General features: G+C 45.2%; 1 protein-coding gene across 8 annotated transcripts in view; it reads right to left on the reverse strand.

The window, feature by feature from the left end:
• The window catches only part of DCAF6 (DDB1 and CUL4 associated factor 6), a 618,531-nt gene that overhangs the window by 235,700 nt on the left and 360,931 nt on the right, over nucleotides 1-21,900 (reverse strand). The window lies entirely within an intron of this gene.

The following is a 21,900-nucleotide window of genomic DNA, read 5'->3' on the forward strand; positions in this document are numbered from 1 at the left end:
GTCCCTACCAACTACCCACACCCAAACCCAACACCATTCACACAAGGCTCTATCTACCTAGAATAAGCTGCAAAAAATTGCAACATGAAAATATTAAGTCATTAAGTATCATGAATGTCAAGCTCTGACCTATTAAAAGGGATTTTAAGTGATTTCAATCACCAAATCACTTAAAATCCCTTTTAATAGGTCAGAGCTTGACATTCATGATACTTAATGACTTAATATTTTCATGTTGCAATTTTTTGCAGCTTATTCTAGTTAGATAGAGCCTTGTGTGAATGGTGTTGGGTTTGGGCGTGGGTATTTGGTAGGGACATTTGAGGGCTAGGAGGGACAGTCGACGAGGAGTGGGGGCGCCACATCGATTTATAAGGTGCCAACCTCCACTGTCAGGAAGGGCTAGTTCATTAGGAGCCCTTTAGGGTCACTTTTTTACCCTCATCTGGTACATTTTTTGGCCCTATATGTACAACTTTACCCTGCTCTGGTGTTGGTAATTTGTATTATGTTTTATCAAGTTTATGGTTAGCATTTTAGTGCATATCTATTAAAAGTATTTTTTAAGGGTTTTTATCTTTTTCGCGGTTTACCATTAATTATACCCTTTGTAATATTTATTCTGGTGGTTTTTGGCATAAAAAGAGTTACTCACCAAAATGTCAGACATCAAGATTATGGGTGCGTAGTCACCAGAAACTCGTTGATGTCGCATATCATATAACTGTCAACGCTCATGTTGTTTTATCCTCTGCTGAGCACTTCTTGGTGAATAAAGAAGGAGTTTGTTCACAAATTAGTTGAGCTGGATTTCTTATGATTACAAACTTGCAGACCTTCACAAGGCTGGGGTGGACTACAGGACAATCAAGCAACTTGGTGAGATGGCAATTGTTGGCACATTTATTAGAACATGGAAGAAACACAACATGACTGTCAATCTTCATTGGTCTGGGGCTCCATGTAAGATGTCGCCTCTTGGGGTTAGGATCATTCTGATAAGGTCAGAAATCAGCCCAGAACTACGCAGAACAACCTGGTCAATGACGAAAGAGAGCTGGGACCACAGTCTCAAACATTACCGTTAGTAACACACTACACCATCATGGATTAACATCTTGTAGGAGGGCACTCAAGGTCCCTCTGCTCATGCCAACACATGTCCAGGCCCGTTTGACATTCGCCAATGACCATCTGAATGAGCCAAAGGAGGCATAGGATGAGGTCACGTGTTCAGACCTTTTTGGTATCAACTCCACTCGCTGTGTTAGGAGGAAGAAGAAGGTTGAGTACAATCCTAAGAACACTGTCCCAACCGAGAAGCATGGTGGGGGAAACATCATACTTTGGGGTTGTTTTTCTGCAAAGGGGACAGGGCGATTGCACCGTATTGATGTGAGGATGGATGGGGGCATGTATCGCGAGATTTTGGCCAACAACCTCCTTCCCTCAGTAAGAGCTATTGAAGATGGATAGTGGCTGGGTCTTCTAGGATGACAATGACATGAAACACACAGCCAGGGCAACAAAGGAATGGCCCCGTAAGAAGCATTTCAAGGTTCTGGAGTGGCCTAGCCAGTCTCTAGAGCTGAACACAATAGAAAATCTTTGGAGGGAGCTTAAACTTAATTTCATAGCGACAGCCCTGAAAACTGAAAGATCTGGAGAAGATCTGTATGGAGTACTTTTCCAAACTTGGTCAAGAACTACAGGAAATGGCTGACCTCTATAATTGCAAACAAAGTTTCTGTACCAAATATTAAGTTCTATTTTTCTATTGTATCAAATACTTATCGTATTTTTTGGACTATAAGACGCACTTAATTCCTCCAAAAATTTGAAGGAAAATGGAGGGCGAGTCTGATAGTCCGGATGTACCTGCTGTGGATCGGAAGGTGGGGGGGAAGGCAGGACCCGGCTGTGGCGGTCTAACCCCTGTTCCCACTGTTAAAGAGAAATGAATATTTACTGCTCCCTACACCCGTAATCCCTCCCACCTCTATGCAGTGAAGCCGGCGCCGAGAGGTGGGAGAGACTACGGGCGTGGGAAGCATTGAATATTAATTTCTCTTTAATAGCAGACACACTGTTAGCCGCAGCCGCCGGCTTCCTTTAGATGCTGGGCAATCACATGTGCCCGCTATTAAAGAGAATGAATATTCACTGCTCCACAAATCCATAGTCCAGGGTGTGGAGAGCAGTGAGTATTCCGGCAGCTGTCCTCGGTTTTTAAGCCGAGCATGACGTTACTGCCACGCGCTGCTTACAGTATTAAAACTGGAAAAAAAATTGTAAATGACACCAGCGCTGTTGTACAAATTCCGGTTCCCACAATTTAAGGATAAAGATGATGGTTTATTCACTCAACGCGTTTCAAAGTCAATAGGACTTCTTCTTCAGAGGATGATACATAGCATCTCCTGAAGAAGTCCTATTGACGTCGAAACGCGTTGAGTGAATAAACCATCATCTTTAACCTTAAATTGTGTGAACCAGAATTTGTACAGCAGCGCGGGTGTCAAACAAATTTCTTTCCAGTTTTAATACAATCATTTGGTCACCGGTTTGACCAGCGGAGCTGCAGCAGCTGTCAACTCTGATGAGTTTCCATGCACTAAGGTAAAGATATATCAGGTGAGTGCAATCTGATAATACACCTTATTTTATCCATGGGATAAGGCCCTATTCGCGCTTTTCTCTCCTATAGTATTCCTCAATGCTATGCTTACAAGCATAAATCAGCTGCTGGCATCAGAACAGGACGCTGCAAGGGATCGTAGGGAAGGTAAGTAGAATGGATTATGGCTTTTTTTGTATGTTTTTCTGACGGTGGCCATTGATACCCGAATGGGGAGGGGGGCCATGTATAATAGGATGGGGATGAGGGAGCCATGCATACCAGGTTAGGGATGAGGAGGCCATGCATACCAGGATAGATATGAGGAGGCCATGCATACCAGGATAGAAATGAGGAGGCCATGCATACCAGGATTGGGGACATATATATACCAGGATGGGGATATTAGTACAGAATTGACCAAATTTTTGCTTCAATTTTTTTCTATTTACCTCCTCTTAAACCTAGGTGAGTCTTATGGTCCGTCGCGTCTTATGGTCCGCTGCGTCTTATATTCTGTTAAATACGGTATTTCATGCAATAAAATTCAAATTATGTAAAAAAAATCATACAAAATGATTTAATGGATTTTATTTTCATTTTCTGTCTCTCACAGTTAAAGTGTACCTACGATAAAAACTGCAGACCTCTCTATTCTTTGTAGGTGGGAAAACTTGCAAATTCGGCAGTGTTTCAAATACTTAATTTCCCCACTGTAACTAGTACACTATACAAGGCTGTGTTGAATTGATTTCCCGAGCACTCGAAAAACAAATCTTATTATTTGGAGTTCAAAAAGCATATAAGAGAGTATTTCACACACAGAAATTTGGTGCCAAAAGCCAGGATCAGACATGCAGGTGCCAAAAGCCAGGATCAGACATGCATTATATTATTTAAAAATATAGCACTATTAATTCCATGGTGCTGTACATGAGAAGGGGTTACATCAAAATACAAATATAACTTACAGTAAACAAACTAACAATGACAGACTGATACAGAGGGAAGAGGACCCTGCCCTTATGGGCTTACAGTCTACAGGATTATGGGGAAGGAGACAGTAGGTCGGGGGTTGCAGTAGCTCCGGAGGTGTTGAGGTGGCCGTGTGGTCATTACAGGTTGTAAGCTTTTTTGAAGAGGTGGGTTTTCAGGTTTCTTTTGAAGGATCCCAATGTGGTGGATAACCGGACGTGTTGGGGCACAGAGTTCCAGAGGATGTGGGATATTTGGGAGAAGTCTTGGAGGCGATTGGGTGAGGAGCGAATAAACGTGGAGGAGAGAAGGAGGTCTTGGGAGGACCGGAGATTACGTGAGGGAAGATATTGAGAGGTTAGTTTGGAAATATACGGAGGAGAAAGGTTATGGATGGATTTGTAGATCAGTGTTAGTAGTTTAAACTGAATACGCTGGGAAATTGGGAGCCAGTGAAGGGATTTACAAAGAGGGGAAGCAGGAGTGTAGCGAGGAGAGAGATTAATTAGTCAGGCAGCAGAGTTGAGAATGGACTGGAGGGGTGCAATAGTGTTAGAAGGTAGGCCACAGGGGAGGATATTGCAGTAATCGAGGCGGGAGATGATTAGGGCATGCACAAGCATTTTGGTAGAGTGAGGGTTAAGGAAAGGACGGATTCTGGAAATATTTTTGAGCTGGAGGCGACAGGAGGTGGCAAGAGTTTGGATGTGCGGTTTGAAGGACAGGGCAGTCAAGGGTTACTCTGAGGCAGCGGATTTCGGGGACAGGGGAAAGTGTGATTTGATTTATTTTGATAGATCAATCAGGTAGGGAAGATATGTGAGATGGAGGTAAGATAATTAGTTTAGATTTGTCCACGTTGAGCTTGAGGAAGCGAGAGGAGAAGAAAGGATATGGCTGATAGACACTCTGGGATTCTGGAGAGCAGAGAGGTAGATCTGACTGTCATCAGCATATAGATGGTACTGGAAGCCATAGGACCTTATGAGTTGTCCCAGGCCAAGTGTATAGATTGAGAAGAGTAAGGGTCCTAGGACAGAGCCTTGAGGGACATCAACAGAGAGGGGGCGAGATGAAGAGGTAGTATGGGAGTAGGAAACGCTAAATGTGCGGTTGTTAAGGTATGAAGAGATCCAAGATAGGGCAAGGTCTTTGACACCAAAGGAAGAGAGGATCTGTGGTAGGAGGCAGTGATCAACTGTGTCGAAGGCAGAGGACAGGTCTAGAAGGAGGAGTATAGAGAATTGTCTGTTAGCTTTGGCTGTAAGTAGGTTGCTAGTAATTTTGGTCAGGGTAGTCTCAGTGAAATGGTGGGGACGGACGCCAGATTGTAGGTTGTCAAAGAGAGAGTTAGATGTAAAGTGAGAGGAAAGTTCAGCATGGACGTGCTGCTCAAGGAGTTTGGAAGCAAATGGGAGCAAAGATATGGGGCGATAGCTGGACATAGCATTCGCGTCAAGGGATGGCTTTTTGAGGATAGGTGTGATTGTGGCATGTTTGAAAGCAGAGGGGAAGGTACCAGAAGTTAGTGTTAGGTTGAAGAGATGGGTTAGGGATGGGATTTGTGTGGTGGTGAGGCTGGGGAGGAGATGGGATGGTCAAGCGCACACGTAGTGAGGTGTGATTTGGAGAGAAGATAAGCAAGCTCCTCTTCAGTGATTTTGGAGAGGGAAGTTATGAGGTTAGGACATTGGTCTGGTATACAAAGGCGTTGTGGTGGTTTGTCAACAAAGACTTGCCTTGTTTGGTCTATCCTATTTTTGAAGTGCATGGCAAAGTCCTCGGCAGAGATTAGGGAACTCGGAGGGGGCATTGGTGGGTGGAGGAAGGAGATAAAAGTGTTGAACAACTGTTTGGGGTTGTGGGATAAGAAAGATACAAGGGATGTAAAGTAGGCCTGTTTAGCAGAGGTGAGAGCTGATTTGAATGCGAGTGTTGCTTGTTTGATTGCAATGAAATCATCTTGCGAATGCGTTTTCTTCCGACGCCTTCCTGCAATTCTGTTTACTTGCCAAATCTTTTTAGTGATGTTATGCCAGGGTTGTCTATTGATTCGTCGCACTCTGCTATGCATGACAGGGGCGACTGAGTCAATGGCTGATGCAAGAGTGGCATTGTAGAAACTAGTGGCACTGTCTGTGCTGTGGAGTGAGGATATCGATGCCGGTGGTAGGATAGAATCAGAGAGCATGTGGGTGTCAAGGTGTGCGAGGTTTCTGCGGGGGGGTGCATGTTGCTGGACATGGGTGACAGGTGAGGAGGACAGAGATGAGAAAGTGAGTAGATGGTGGTCAGATACAGGGAGAGGGGAGGTTGTGAAGTTAGATAGGGAGCAGAGATGGGTGAAGACCAGGTCTAATGTATGTCCGTCTGTGTGAGTGGCTAAGGAGGACCACTGAGTAAATCCAAAGGATGAAGTAAGGGACAGGAGTTTGGAGGCTGCTGACTGGTGGTGTCAATGGGGATGTTCAAGTCACCCATGATGATAGTGGGAATGTCAGCAGACAAAAAGTGAAGGAGCCAGGTGGAGAATTAGTCAATAAAGGCAGTGGTCGGGCCCGGAGGTCGGTATATGATGGCCATTTGGAGGTTGTAGGGGGAGTAGATGCGGACAGAGTGGACTTCAAAAGAGGTGAGGATAAGGCAGGGTAGAGGTGGGATTGGGTTAAAGGTACAGTTGGAAGAAAGGAGAAGGCCCACTCCTCCACCATGTATGTTGCCAGGGCGAGGAGTGTGGGTGAAGTGGTGGCCGCCGTAAGATAGTGCAGCAGGGGAGGCTGTGTCACATGGTGTCGGCCATGTTTCCGTGATGCCCAGAAAGTTAGGATTACGAGAAGTAAAGAGGTTGTGAATCACGTGGAGTTTAGTGCAGATGGAGTGGACATTTCATAGTGATCCAGAGAGAGGGAGCAGGGTGGTGGGTGTCAAGGGCACTGATTTGAGGTGGGAAAGATTTCAGGAGTCTATATTGGGTTGGGAGCAAAAGGCGGCGGGGTAATGGGAGGTATGAGCTGTGGGTGTCCAGGATTGGGAGATATGTCGCCAGCAGTGAGCAGAAGCAGAGAGAGACAGAGCAGGTGGGAGAAGGAGAGTGGGCAGCTTGTTTTGTCTTTTATTAGGAGATACCTGAGGTTGAGGAGCAGGTAACCAGTGGAGGTCTGGTGGGGGGGCAAAAGGGATGGAAAGATTATTACTTGGCTCGAGGGTGTTAGAGTTTGTGGATAGCGAAGGAGAGTGAGGAGTAATGGAGCCAAAACTGTTAGAGCATAAGTCAGCATGATGAGTAGGGAGGAAAGATAAAAGTTTAATACAATTATTAACAGTAGTCGCACCCTTCTGTTCACTTCTAGCTAATTTCTGGCATATTTCAGCTTTATCCTTTTAGAGCCATCCTTATAGAGACAGACCACGGTCAAGACAGACCTGTGACTCCGCATTTATAGCCAGCTAAGTGCACATGAAATAGGCCAGGTGTAATCAGGAGGGAGGTGCATCAGGGAGACTGATCACAGACAAGGAAGGGATTAATTAGACGTCAGAATAAAAAAAACAAACAGGAAATAGTCAGATCCAAATGGACAGATAAAGCCAACTGTGTGTTGGCATCAAGGAATTAAGGTGAGAAAACATGCAGGGGAAAAGAAAAAATACAGTAATAGCAGACAGATACAGGGAGAGTGGGGTCAGAAAAGATGGGTGACGGTATTGCAGCCAGTGGACATACCTGTAATAGCAGACAGATACAGGGTGAGTGGGGTCAGAAAAAATGGGTGACGGTATTGCAGCCAGTCGACATACCAGCAATAGCAGACAGGATACCATCTGAATCTAGAGTGAACCTTATTCTTACATTATTGGTTTACTTTTCCTGTGAGATTGGTCATATTCCATTCTGGGTGTGTAATTTTGTATTAAAGCAAATCTGTTATTAGGATTTTGCTAAACAAACTACAGGCATGTCATGTACAAACTACAGGCATTTCATGTTAGGGTACTGTCACACTCTGCAACTTTCCAACGATCACGACCAGCGATACGACCTGGCCGTGATCGTTGGAAAGTCGTTGTGTCGTCGCTGGGGAGCTGTCACACAGACAGCTCTCCAGCGACCAACGATGCCGAAGGCCCCGGGTAACCAGGGTAAACATCGGGTTACTAAGCGCAGGGCCGCGCTTAGTAACCCGATGTTTACCCTGGTTACCATCGTAAAAGTAAAAAAAAAAAAACAGTACATACTCACATTCCGGTGTCCGTCAGGTCCCTTGCCGTCTGCTTCCCGGACTGACTGAGTGCCGCCGTAAAGTGAAAGCACAGCACAGCAGAGCGGTCTGCTCTGTGCAGTTTCTGTGCAGATTTTACCACTGCGGATTTTTATCTTGGAGGGGTGCAGAAACGACTGCACAAAAGAAGTGACATGCACTTCTTTTAAATCTGCAGCAATTCCGCACTGATTATTCTGCACCATCTGCACAGCTTTTTTTTTTTTTTTACCATTGATTTACATTGTACTGTAAATCACAGTGCGGAACTGCACATTTTCTGCGCACAAAAATCCGCTGCAGTTCTGCAGGAAATCTGCAACGTGTGCACATAGCCTATCTTTGTTGCAGTTTTAAGTTAACGAGATGCTCGTGCTCCGGTGCGTGCCTGTGGGTCTTTTTTTTGTGCTCTGGCTTCATTGTCATCATGGTGGGCTTAAATGACAGGTCACTGAACCTTCATCGTTGTGCCTCCCATTATAAATACTGCACCTATGCAGTCAATATTGTGGTCTTTAAAAAAAAAAAAAAAAAAAAAAAGATTTGACCCCAGCAAAATGGCACCCACTTGTGGGCGGTGCTTGCGCAGATTGTGTGTATCGCTTGCCGATTGATGCTACCATTCTGTTGGAGCATTTTTTTGTTTTTGTCTAAAGTCCACAATGTCAACTGTGCAGTATTTAACCCCTTAGTGAGGGGCAATTTTGTACTTAATGACCAAGCCAATTCTGACCAGTGTCACTTTATGAGGTTATAGCTCTGGAATGATTCAACGGATCCCACTGATTCTGAGAATATTTTTTTGTGACACATTGTACTTCATTTCTTCTATATGACTTGCATTTATTTATGAAAAAAAAGGAAATTTGGCAAAAAATTTAGAAAATTTTGCAATTTTCAAACTTTTAATTTTTGTGCTAAAAGAGAAAAAAATATCAGCTCACCTTCTCCATGGATACCACGCAAAGAAACCATTTGTAGAAATAGAAAATTATCCCGGGTGTTGAATCAAATTCAGAAGTCTTTATCAAAAAATTAAAAAGTCGCACCAGTGTACATGGGCAGAAGAAATGTGCAAATCTCGCATATGCGTTTTGGGATTTAATCCTTATTCATTGCATACTATTTTAACACTGAATAGCTTTTTATATCCTGTGCAGTCATGTGGAACAGAACCACCAATCATATATCATCAAGTTCTTACTTATACAAGCAAAACTTTGAAGATCTATTTAATGCATGGTACTAATTCATTATAGCCAAATTAATCCATTTAAAATTATAATAACATTTAGATGATCTATGTAAGAAATTAAGAAAATTTACTTACTTAGAAATAAATTTACCAATCATATCAAGTGGAAAGGCGAAAAAAAAAAAAAAGTTTTTCTTTTCTTTCCCCTTCTCTTGCATAGAAATAATTTATACAAATAATTAACACAATTTTAGTTTGCAATATTAATAATGACATATTAAATCCTGTTTGATGTTAAACCTTGCGGAATTTAAATCTTGTGTTACTGGGAAAAAATTATAGTTACTTACCGATAACGGTATTTCTCTGATCCCATGATGGCACCACGGAGAGAGGGGTCTGCCCCCAGGGACAGGAAACCTACAGGTGAAAAAGGGCGTACCTCTCTCCCACATCAGTTGGTTTACAGAGCCTTTATACAGAACTTCAGCTGCAACTCAATATTTGCCCAAATTAAGCTTAACCAATTTAACTTAACAGAGGCACCGTGACTAAAGCTAATTATTAGTACATTATAATGTGCACACCTGTGTGTGAAAAGGGAGGGAATATACGGGTGCCATCATGGGATCAGAAAAATACCGTTATCGGTAAGTAACTATAATTTTCTCTATCCCCATGATGGCACCACGGAGAGATTTGCATAGATTGTAACTCTTAGGGAGGGACCACTGCCTCTAGAACCCTTCGCCCAAAGGTGAGATCAGAGGAGGTCAAGTCTAAACGGTAATGTTTGAAAAATGTGGACTGGGAAGACCAAGTGGCCGCTCTACATATCTGTTGTATCGAAGCGCCAGCTCTCTCCACCCAGGATGATGCTACTGCTCTGGTTGAGTGAGCCTTTATATTCTTCGGGATGGCCGTCCCGCCGGATGAGTAGGATAGAGCGATGGCATCTCTTATCCACCTTGCTAACGTGGCTTTCGATGCTTTCTGTCCCTTCCGTGGACCCTGGAAGCAGACAAACAGAGCCCTATCCTTCCTGCACTCCCTAGTGGCTGATAGATATTGGACTAGGCATCTTTTTACATCTAGGTCTAGGGTATGCAGTGTTTTTTCCCCCTCATTTTTAGGGCTGGGACAAAAGGAGGGCAAAGAGATCTCTTGTGTCCTATGAAATTGTGACGCGATTTTAGGGAGGTAAGCCGGGTCCGTTTTAAGAATGACTCTGTCGTCGAGGATTTGAGTAAAGGGAGGACACACGGATAATGCTTGTATATCGCTGACACGACGGGCCGAGGTTAGGGCCACTAGGAGTGTGGTTTTTAGAGATAGGATCTTTAGGGGCGCGTCTGCCAGGGGTTCAAAGGGAGGTTTGGTTAGAGCATTTAAAACAAGGTTTAGGTCCCATGGAGGAGCGATATGGAGAGGGATAGGCCTGGATCTACCCGAGGCTTTAATGAATCTCATGATCCATCGGTTTCTGGCTAGATCATGATTATACAAAGCTCCTAAGGCTGCTACCTGAACCTTTAGAGTACTTGTAGCTAAACCTTTTTCCAATCCCTTCTGCAGGAACTCAAGAATTTTCCCTATTGGGATTTCCCCAGACGGGTCTGCGCCCGATACCGACATAAATTTTTTCCACACCTTCCCATATATTCTGGTGGTTACGAGTTTTCTACTCTGTAATAGCGTGGACACTAGGTTAGGTGAGAACCCTTTATCACTTAGTAGCTTCCTTTCAAAAGCCAAGCTGTCATGTGTAGGCTTTTTACACTGGGGTGAAACACTGGACCCTGGGATAACAGATTCTGAGTGTCTGGTAGAACCCACGGGCTTTCTATGGACATTTTTCTTAGCCAAGAAAACCATATTCTGCGAGGCCAGAATGGAGCTATTACTATCACTGTTGCTCCCTCCTCCCGAATTTTCCTCAGAACTAGGGGGATGAGGGATATTGGAGGGAACGCGTAGGCGAGGCGATAGTTCCAGGGGATTGTAAGGGCGCCCAGAGCTACTGGGCCCCCCCCTGGGATCGATTGAGCAGAACATTTTTACTTTCCGGTTTTGACTGTCCGCAAATAGGTCTATTTCTGGCTTTCCCCAACGTTTTACGATCTGGTTGAATACCGATTGCTTTAGCTCCCACTCTCCCTGTTTTAAGCGTGTCCTGCTGAGGAAGTCTGCAGTTTGGTTTTCCGAGCCTTTTATATAGAGAGCTGTTAAGGACCTCAGATTGTGCTCTGCTATATGAAAAATGGATTGAGTTTCCTCCATCAGTGCTCGAGACCTGGTGCCCCCTTGGTGGTTTAGATATGCTACCACTACCTGGTTGTCTGAAAAGATTTTTACGTGGTGGGAGTGAAGGAGTTTTAGAAAGTGTGTAAGGGCGAGCTTTACTGCTAACAGTTCTTTCATGTTTGATGAGACTAGTTCTTGACTTTTGCTCCAATTCCCTTGTGCCACTTGATCGTCTACATGTGCTCCCCACCCCCAGGGGCTTGCATCCGTCGTTAGGATTTTCTCCGTCGGTAGTGCCCAAGGGACCCCCTTGGTAAAATTTACTGGGTCTGCCCACCATTCTAGGGAGTGTATCGTAGTTGATGACATGCTTAATTGCCCGTCTAAATTTCCGCCCAGATATAGGCTTGAATTTAAAGTCTCCCATTGTAGGTCCCGGGTATGACACTGTGCCCACTGTACGGCCGGGATGCAGGCTGTCATGGAGCCCAGCAGGGACATCGCTTTTCTGAGAGTGGTGACTGGAGATGTCGACAACTGTAACACAGCCTGTGTCATTTTTTGACTCTTTCCCTGAGGAAGGTAGCACATTTGTGTGGTCGAGTCCAGGACTATCCCTAAGTACTCCTGTACCTGAGAAGGGACTACTCTGGATTTGGGAAGGTTCAGTAGCCAACCTAGCCTCGACAGAGAAGCCATGACCAAATCCAACTGTTGTTTGCAATGTTGGAATGAGTTCCCTGCTACAAGTAGGTCATCCAGATAGGGAACTATCAGGATGTTCTGTTCCCGTATATGAGCCATCACTTCTGACATTATCTTCGTGAACACCCGAGGAGCAATAGCTAACCCGAAGGGGAGGGCCCGAAATTGGTAGTGTTTGACTTCTCCCTGGATATTCACTGCTAGTCTGAGATACTTTTGATGATCCCTGTGGATCGGCACATGGTAATATGCGTCTCGTAAGTCTAGAACAGTCATGAAACACAAGGGAAAGAGTATTTTCACGAAAAATTTTATTGTCTCCATTTTGAAGTGTGGAATTTCGAGGAAACTGTTTAATTTTTTGAGATTTATGATCGTTCTGTACGATCCGTCCGGTTTCCTTCGAAGTAAGAGGGGAGAGTAGAAGCCCATGACTTTTTCCTGGTGTGGGACTTCCTGTAAGACTCCCTTCTGGATTAAGTTCAAAATTTCTTCCTGGAGAGCTGACTGTTCTTGTGATTGTCTCTGCGGTGTTATCATGAAGGAATTGTTGGGAGGAATGCGGAATTTTAGTTTGAGCCCTTCTCGTATTATGCCTAATATCCACAGACTGTTTAAATTTTTTTCCCAGGCTGGAAGAAAACCGGCTAGTCTCCCTCCGACCCGGGGAATACCTTCATTGTGTTTTCTTATTATCGGGAGTGGTTTTGTTGAACAAAAATCCCCTGTTCTTATTTCTTTTGTCTTCCCATGCCTCTTTGTTCCCTTTTGGAGGTCTCCTCCGCATGAATTTTCTGTTCAGAAAGGGACGCCTATAAGACTGGTTGGGGAATCCGGGAAAAGATTTTTTCTTATCCCCGGCTTTGTCGAGGATATCGTCTAACGTTGATCCAAATAAGAATTCGCCTTTGCAAGGTATCGAGCATAGTTTCGTTTTCGTTTGCAAATCCCCTGGCCAGCATTTTAGCCACAGGGCATGTCTTGCGCCGTTTGAGAAGGAGGCTGACCTGGCTGCTAGTCTAACTGAATCTACCGATGCGTCAGCCAAAAAGGCTGCCGCACCTTTCATCACAGACACTGATTTTTGAATTGTCTCTCGTGAGACCTTTCCCTTTAATTGAGAATCCAAGTGCTCAAGCCATACCATTAGGGTGCGGGCCGTGCAGGTGGCCGCGATGGCCGGTTTTAGTCCACCCCCTGCCGCTTCCCAGGAGCTTTTCAAGAAAGTCTCAGCTTTTTTGTCCATTGGGTCTTTTAAGGTACCCATGTCCTCAAAGGGCAAGGCGAACTTTTTAGAGGCCTTTGCTATGGCCACATCTAATTTTGGTGCCTTACTCCAGGATGAGCAGGCTGGGTCATCGAAAGGGTACTTTCTTTTGGGCGTCAAGAGAACTTTTTTGTCTGGCTTTTTCCATTCTCTCTTAATTAGAGAGTGAATTTTTTCATTTATTGGGAATGCTCTTCTTTTCTTTTGTTCCAAACCGCTGAACATTATGTCCTGCGCTGTTCTTTTAGGCCGTTCATCTACCAGACCCATTGTCGTTCTGACGGCTTTCACTAAGGCGTCTGTCTCCTCGATAGGGAAGCAACTGCGTCCCCCTTCTGAGGATAACGAAGAGGTATCGGAGGCTGATGAATCACTAGAGTCAGATAGCCCGCTTTCTGACTCGTCCACACTAGATTCAGGGAAACCATGACTTGTTTTGTGTTTTTTCTTTGTGGTTTTAATGCTTTTAAGGGCACTCTCCACCTGACTTCTTATTAATGATTTTAGGTCTGAGGCAAATGCTAGGGATTCCTCCTGAATCGTCTTCTCTATGCAAGTGCTGCACAGCTTCTTCTCCCAGGAGGAAGGCAGCTCCTCTGAACATATAGCACATACTCTGTGCTTTGATTTGCCTGTACATTTTCTTCCCTAGGAGAAAGAGTAACCCCGTATTAAATTCAGCACTTTCACGTAGATCACTCACCCCCTGTGGATAAGAGATACCGTCTCAAGCCTGGGGACTGTGTCCACCACTGGATTCGTCACAGGTTGTGTGGTCTTTGCAGAACCCCGGCTGCGTTGTGACTCTGAGCGTCCGCTGCTGCTGCGCTGTAGAGAGGAAGAGTTTCCCTTGTGCTGCCGCTGTGAGCGCTGGTGCCGCTGTACCTGCGCTTGCTCAGGAGATAGCTGAACGACTTCCTGCGCATCCTGCTGCTCCTTGTCGCTCATAGTGGCCTCCGCACTTGTTTAGTGCACCGGAGATTTGAATTGACCACATTCTCCCGCCTGAGAGCGTTCTTTTTAATCTGTTGCGCCGCCATCGCCGGAAGTGGCGATCTGCGCATGCGCCCGCCTGACTTCCGGTTTTCCCGGATCGCCGGCTCCACATAGGGGAAGATATAAGTGGGGACACGCGCGCGCGCCATAGCGCTCCGTTTGCCGGCGCCTGCCTGGTTCGGGCGGTAATGGCGCCGGCGTTTCAGTGGTCCCATGCGGCACCCGGTCACCGGCCTTCCAGTTTTGTCTGGGGCTTATGGAAAGGTAGCCACCGCTACCTCCATGTGTCGTTGTGCCGCGGTACAGGGCTATTTTGGTGACCGCCGCCACCTGCCCTTTCCTACCCCTTTTTTTTTTTTTTTCCGTGGGGAAGGCAGACTTGATCCTCTTCACTGCCTTCCCCTTCACACTCACCCATAAGGCCCGCCGACCCCAGCGGTGGTGCTTCAGGGAAGGGAAAAAGGGGAGAGAAAACCTGCTCGACTCAGCCGTGACAGGGTGCCCCCTGTCAGGAACCGACTGGACCAGCCCCTGGAATCCCACGAAGAATCCTTCAGGTACGTGCTGTAGGTTCCCCGTCAGGGACAGGAAACCAACTGATGTGGGAAAGAGGTACGCCCTTTTACACCTGTAGGTTTCCTGTCCCTGGGGGCGGACCCCTCTCTCCGTGGTGCCATCATGGGGATAGAGAAATAAGATTAACTCATATATTAATTGCAATACTTCACAAGTAGTATATCTTTTGACTTGTCTAATTTGTGATGTACAATATGTAGGCTGCACTATAAATCCATTAAGGCTATGTGCACATGTTCAGGATTTCTTGCAGAAAATTCCTGAGAAAAACCTGAAATTTTCTGCAAGAAATCTGCATGCGTTTTTGCCGCGTTTCCAGATATTTCCCAATGCATTTTATAGTGGGAAATCCGCAAAAAACCCGCAAAATTAATGAACATGCTGCGGTTTTTACCGCGATGCGTTTCTTTCGCGGAAAAAAATGCATCATGTGCACAAAAATTGCGGAATTCATTCTAAATGACGGGACGCATATTGTATGCTGTTTTTTTGCGGTTTTATTGCGAAAAAAAGCGAAAAATCAGCAACGTGTGCACACAGCCTAATAGTCAGGATTAGACACCACCTTTCCGATGCAACCAACAAAAAGACATTTGAGGGTATGTGCACACGTCAGGATTTCTACCAGAAATTTTCCTGACAAAAAACGGACATTTCTGCCAGAAATCCGCATGCGTTTTTTTCACGGTTTTCATGCGTTTTTGACGCGTTTTTTGTGCGTTTTTTTCCAAATGCATAGAATTGCAGGAAAAACGCGGAAAATCGGTAAAATTAATGAACATGCTGCTTTTTTTACCGCGATGCGTTTTTTTTGCTGAAAAAAACGCACCATGTGCACAAAACATGCAGAATGCATTCTAAATGATAGGATGCATAATGCATGCGTTTTTAATGAGTTTTTATAGCGTTTTTATCCGAAAAAACGCGAAAAAAACTGAACATGTGCACATAGCCTAAGTGTTCGGCAGCCTCAAGACACTGTGAAATTAATCACAATGGGGTGTCTCTATGTGTAAAATAACAGGGATAGAAAATTAATGAACAGGGAATCTTGGTGGATTTACAACTTAACAACTAGAATCCCCATGGAAATGAACATTAGACAAGATCTGACATATCATTATATATAGTATGACCACATATATCATACCATTGTTTTCTTTTTTCATTTTTTTAATTAGTAAGTAGTGTCCGATGTTATATTTAGTATTTTTTAAATCTTTGTTATAGGTTTTATATGTTTTCACTTGGTGTTACAGGGATATTATGTCGATTTGTTTTTATCTTTAAGGCTGGAATCACACTACAGCGAGATACGGCCGAGTCTCGCAGGTTAAAAACAAGCTCTGGCGCCGGCACTCTGGAGCGGCGCATGCAGCTCCATGTATTGCTATGCGGCCGCACGCTCCGCTCTGGAGTGCCGGTGCCAGAGCTTGGTTTTAACCTGCGAGACTCGGCCGTATCTCGCCATGATGATATATTATATTATTATATTATATACTTAATTCCGGCTAATGGAATTGATGCCATTTGTTTGAACAGGTGAAAAATAATTCTCAATAATTAACTTTAATTAATTGGTAGTGTCATAACACCTGACCATGGCAGGATATAGTATAGTACACATACCGGGTTTTTTGCAGCCCATTATTGCGGGCAGTATGGCCGCAATTTTCACGGTCTGTCGCAATAACGGACCGCAAAAAAATTGCGGATCGCCATTTTGGAAATAGTATTGGAAAAAAAAGGGTGTTCCGCAAAATCGGAAGTCACGGTGCACCGCAAAAACAAGCTCCCGTTGTTTTTGTAGCCCCACTGATTTTCAATGGGGCCGTGTCCGTAAGCCGTGAAAAAAGATCGAGCAGGGGGCGTGGCCTGGCTATGGAGGAGTAAGGACACACTTCACCTCAGCGCTCTTCTCCGGGCCGAGAATCAGCCGATTGTGAGCTCCCTGGGGCGTTTTGCTCAGAACATGAGCTGTAGGAGAAAGGGAGATCAGCCTGCAGCAGATCCAAGAGCCTCTCATCCAGCAACAGAGGCATACAGAACTTTCTTCTGGGAACCCCGGCCAGTAAGGGTTGCAAAAACATGGCCGCCGCCCCCTCCAGCTATGCAGCTGCCTTGGGGCTACAGGAGAGCGAGGTGAGAGCCAGAGAAAGAGAGCGTGAGCTTGTACAGACTCCAGCTCCGATACCATCACCAATGATGACAAGGACTGGCACAGCGCAGACATGGACGCACAAGGTACACTGATGGCAGCTAGTCATTCTAGCCAGACTCAGACATGGCATGCAGAATCTGGGTGGGGGATAACCCTTGATGAGACCCAGAGGCAGAAAGGGTGTTCTGAGGAACTGCCTCCCCCCTCACTTTCACCAGGGTGCACTACAATCCCCAGCGGTGCATCAGGAGCTAATTCCCCTTTGGAGGAGACTGCTGCTTCTCCTGCTCATCCCAGGGGAGGGGACACACATTCCTCTGCCATACAAGCCTCAGGAGTTGTAGCAGAGCTGACTCAGCTACGAACCAGGCTAACAGCTATTCCTACAAGAGAGGACATGGAGACATACATAACACGGCTGGAGCAGGCTTGCAGGTCAGAATTGAATACTCTGCGCACTGAAGTTAAACAAGTAGATACTCAGGTCCAGGACCATACTAACAGAATCCAAGATATTGAAAGGAAGATGCTTTCTCATCAGAAGTCACTAGACATACTCCAGCCAGCTTCACTACCTGATAGAAGCCCAGGATGATGCAGAAAACAGGGGAAGGCGCAATAATCTGAGGATACGGGGTCTACCTGAGTCAGTAGAATCTAAAGATCTTTCTCACACATTGCAATGCATTTTCAACAGAAATCTGGGTGAAAGAGCTCACAGAGCACTTGGCCCCAGAGCATCTGACCCAGACCGTTCACGGGATGTGATATGCCACATTCATCACTATGTACAAAAAGAAGCCATCCAGCAGAGGCTCAGAGATGGATCCTTTGCTCTATTCCAAGGATCAAAGATTCTAATCCTACCGGACCTGTCCCGCCTTACTTTGCAAAGAAGAAGAGCATTGAGACCTCTCTTGGATTTGCTTCGAGATCATAACTTGCCGTATAGCTGGGGGTTTCCATTCCGTTTGCAGGTCCATCATGCGGGCCGCATGCATATCCTCAGGTCCCCATCGGACATCGCATCATTTACATCAACCTTGAACCTCCCTCGGATTGAAATTATGGACTGGCCTACTATTCCAGTGGAGGCCTTTGGCAGGTTATCCCGACGTCTGCCGAGGGCCACTCAACGGTGGGGCAGGAGGGGGCGGGAATCTTTCCCTCCTCCTTGAGATCTGTGGTCTGGGGATGATTTACTTTCAAAATTAATGCACTATTCTGATATGCAATAATATGTGTCCATGGTTTGCTTTCAGATACTGATTGTAGAATGTTGCTCCAGTTATCTTTATTTGTAACCATCATCAGGAGTAGGGTTATCAATGTTTTCTTCACCCTGGGGCTTGTTGACATTCTCCCCCTTCCCTAGACATAGATAACAGGTTAATAATAGTCTTGGGCGAGGGAGGGTCCTGGGGCTTATATTCTGATTATTTGACTATACTCTGTTCTCCTTGGTTTTTACATAGGGAGGCGGTGGCATTTAGGGGGCAGATTTAGCTCTGGTGTCGTCTCGGCCTCGTGAGGGGAGCCCCTCTATGGAAAACATAGTCCCCACCGGGAATTCACGTCACATTGTTGGACGTTAAACAATTTTCCCAACAATACCTGTGCACTTCGCACATCCTTTGGTATCTTAGTATACTCACTCTAACCTAGTTAGTACGTTTGTCTGTTTTCTTCCCTTACATTTTAATTCTCTCCCCTGCTGACTCTTCTTTTATATTTTCCTTTCTCTTCCCTCTACTCACTCCTGTGTCTGCTTCTGTCCCTTCTTCTTTCCTCCCCCTCCCATATTTTTTTTTATTTGTTTCTTTTCCCCTTTTTTCTTTTTCTTCTTGCTTCTCTTTTTCTTCTTTCTCTCCCTTTTCCTCCCCTGTTTATAAAGTACTTTACCATTACCATGGAACAGATTAACATAGGATCCATCAACGCCCGAGGGATGAATGTCCCTCAGAAAAGGTCCCAGATCTTGTATGATATGCATAAAAAGCGGACTCACATCCTCCTGCTCCAAGAGACTAATTTCAAGGCTGGCTGTCTCCCCACCCTGAAGGATCGAATCAATATTATTGCTCTTGGTTTCACAGCCCTAACCCCGACTCAAAGTCAAAAGGGGTCTCATTAGCCCTACATAAGTCATTGGTCCATTCAGTCCTAGATTCTAGGATTGACCCAGAAGGCAGGTACATTCTCCTAAAACTTCGCATTAACTCAATGGTATTCACCATAGCTAATTGGTACCTACCCAATAAAGATCCGACTTTAGCTTGCTCTGCTATTCTGTCGCTCCTGTCGGATTTCAGGGAGGGGACTCTGATTGCGGGCGGTGACTTCAATTTTACCCTTGATCCGGAGGTGGATACTTCATCTCAGCATCATTTCCTGCCCCGTAGACGTATCAATGCTTTTAAACGTAGGATTCAGGACCTACGCCTGGTAGACGCCAGGAGAGTCCTGCATCCTATGGATAGGGACTATACCTAATACTCCCCGACTCACTCTTCATACAGCCGCATATATATGCTGTTAAGCCAGCATGCCCTGACCTGGCAAGCCCAGGCTTCTATTGGTCACATTGCCTGGTCGGACCATACTCCGGTGTCTCTCCATCTTATCCCACCAAATGGCCTTCATCGACCATGGACATGGTGTCTCAACGATAACTTACTTAAAGACCCTCTATGCACTATGGAGATTAGGAAGTCTATCTCAGAATTTCTAGAAATCCATGAACGTGACCAGACGTCCCTTCCTAACCTAGTGGGAAACACTTAAGTGTGTTATAAGGGGTCTTTTGATTAAGCATGGCTCTAGATTGAAAAAAGAAAGGGCCTCTCTAATTTCCAGTCTGCTCCAGCGGATTAATACATTGGAATCCTCACATAAACAATCTTTATCCTCCTCTGTGTACGCGGACCTGTTAAAAGCAAGGGAGGAGCTTAGGGTCCTACTGGATCAAAAACATTCCCGTCAAAAAATCAGATTCCATTGATTTATGTATGAACATGCGGATAAATGTGGCAGGGCATTGGCTAGGGTGCTACATCCCAGAAAGGACACTATTTATATCCCACAAATCATGCAGATCGGGGGGGCCCGCACACAGGATCCAACCCAAATTACTAAATCCTTTCGAGCTTATTATAGTGACCTTTATAATATTAAGGCAGGGACATGTCAGCTTCATCTCTTCACCTTAAAATAAACAACTATATCAGACAAAACGCCCTTCCAGCTGTCCATCTTGAACTCGCAGACTCTCTGGAGAAGGACTTTTCAGAGGTAGAGATTTCTGCCAGTATTAAATCAAATCCTGTGGGAAAGAGCCCAGGCCCTGATGGGTTCACACCAAAATTTTATAAGGTACAGTATTTAGCAAACAGCTTGTCCCTTTCCTAACAAAAGTCTTCAGTTCTGTGTCAGAGGGATCCCCATTCGTGCCCCAGTCCCTGGAGGCCCACATCAGCGTTTTACCAAAACCAGGGAAAGATCCATTGTTAATTTCCAATTATAGGCCCATCTCTTTGATTAATGTGGACATCAAAATATTTTCGAAGGCCCTGGCAAATAGGTTGGCACCTTTGTTACCTGGGGTTATTCATACAGATCAAGTAGGGTTTGTCAAGGGCCGAGAGGCCAGAGATAATACGTATAAAACTCTTCTCCTGATGGCTCGGGCGAGGTCCAGATCACTCCCATTGTGTTTGCTTTCGGTTGACGCAGAGAAGGCCTTCAACCGGGTCAGTTGGAGCTTCATGTCGGCTTCCTGCATCAATTGGGCTTGGGCACCAAATTTATTGAGAAGATTCTCTCTCTATATAGGGGCCCTACAGCTAGGGTTAGGGTTAATGAGTTCCTGTCCTCCCCTATCCACATCAACAACGGTACACGGCAGGGGTGTCCTCTGTCCCCTCTCTTGTACGTATTGATAATGGAAAATCTGGCAATAGCCATTAGAAAGAACCCCAGCATTCACGGTATTCCAGTTGGGGTAGGTCAATGTAAATCGGCCTTATATGCAGATGACTCCCTCATGTTTATATCACAGCCTCGCATTTCCTTCCCCTCCATAGTCAAATAATTTGAGACATTTGGCCATCTTAGTAATTTTAAAGTGAATTATTCTAAATCAGAGGCCCTTAATATAACTTTATCTAGAGATGAAGTTCAACATCTTAAAGATAATTTTCCCTTTAAATGGCAGGAAACAACATTAAGATACTTGGGAGTAACCATCCCGACAGATCATACTAAACTATATTCTTTAAACTTCCAATCCCTTTTGGATAAGACTTTGAAAGACTTAGGTAGCTATGATAACCGGAAGCTCTCATGGTTTGGCCGTATAAATGCGATAAAAATGGATGTACTTCCTCGTTTCCTGTATATTTTCCAGACAGTTCCTCTAATTCCTCCTCCTTCTTTCTTTTCCAGAATCCAATCAGTTTTGTGTGGGGGGGTGGTAGACCCCGGATCGGCATGGGTACTTTATATAGGCACAAAGGCTCAGGGGTCGCGGGTCTTCCGAATTTCAAATTGTATCACAGAGCAGCACTATTGACACGCATGCTAAACTGGCAGTTCCACAGTTCAGACAAACAATGGGTGGGAATAGAACAAATTAGCTCTACAATTCCACTCCATAACCTTCCCCGGATCAGCCCTAAAAGTAGAGGTCAATTCAGTTCTGAAGCTGACCTCCTTAAAGATACACATAGAGGATGTGATCTGGAGACCCGCAGAGGCTCTCTGTCCTTAGGCAGTGGACCGCTTACGCCTCTCTTCTCTAATCCGGAGTTTCCCCCGGGGGTGGAGAGGGATCGTTTTCTTGGGTGGGAGAGAGGGGACAATACCAGATGCTTTCATGTCCTCAAGGGTTCGGCCGTGCCCGCTTTC

Source organism: Ranitomeya variabilis, chromosome 3, assembly GCF_051348905.1.
Source record: "Ranitomeya variabilis isolate aRanVar5 chromosome 3, aRanVar5.hap1, whole genome shotgun sequence".
In the NCBI taxonomy this organism is placed as follows: Eukaryota; Metazoa; Chordata; class Amphibia; order Anura; family Dendrobatidae; genus Ranitomeya; species Ranitomeya variabilis.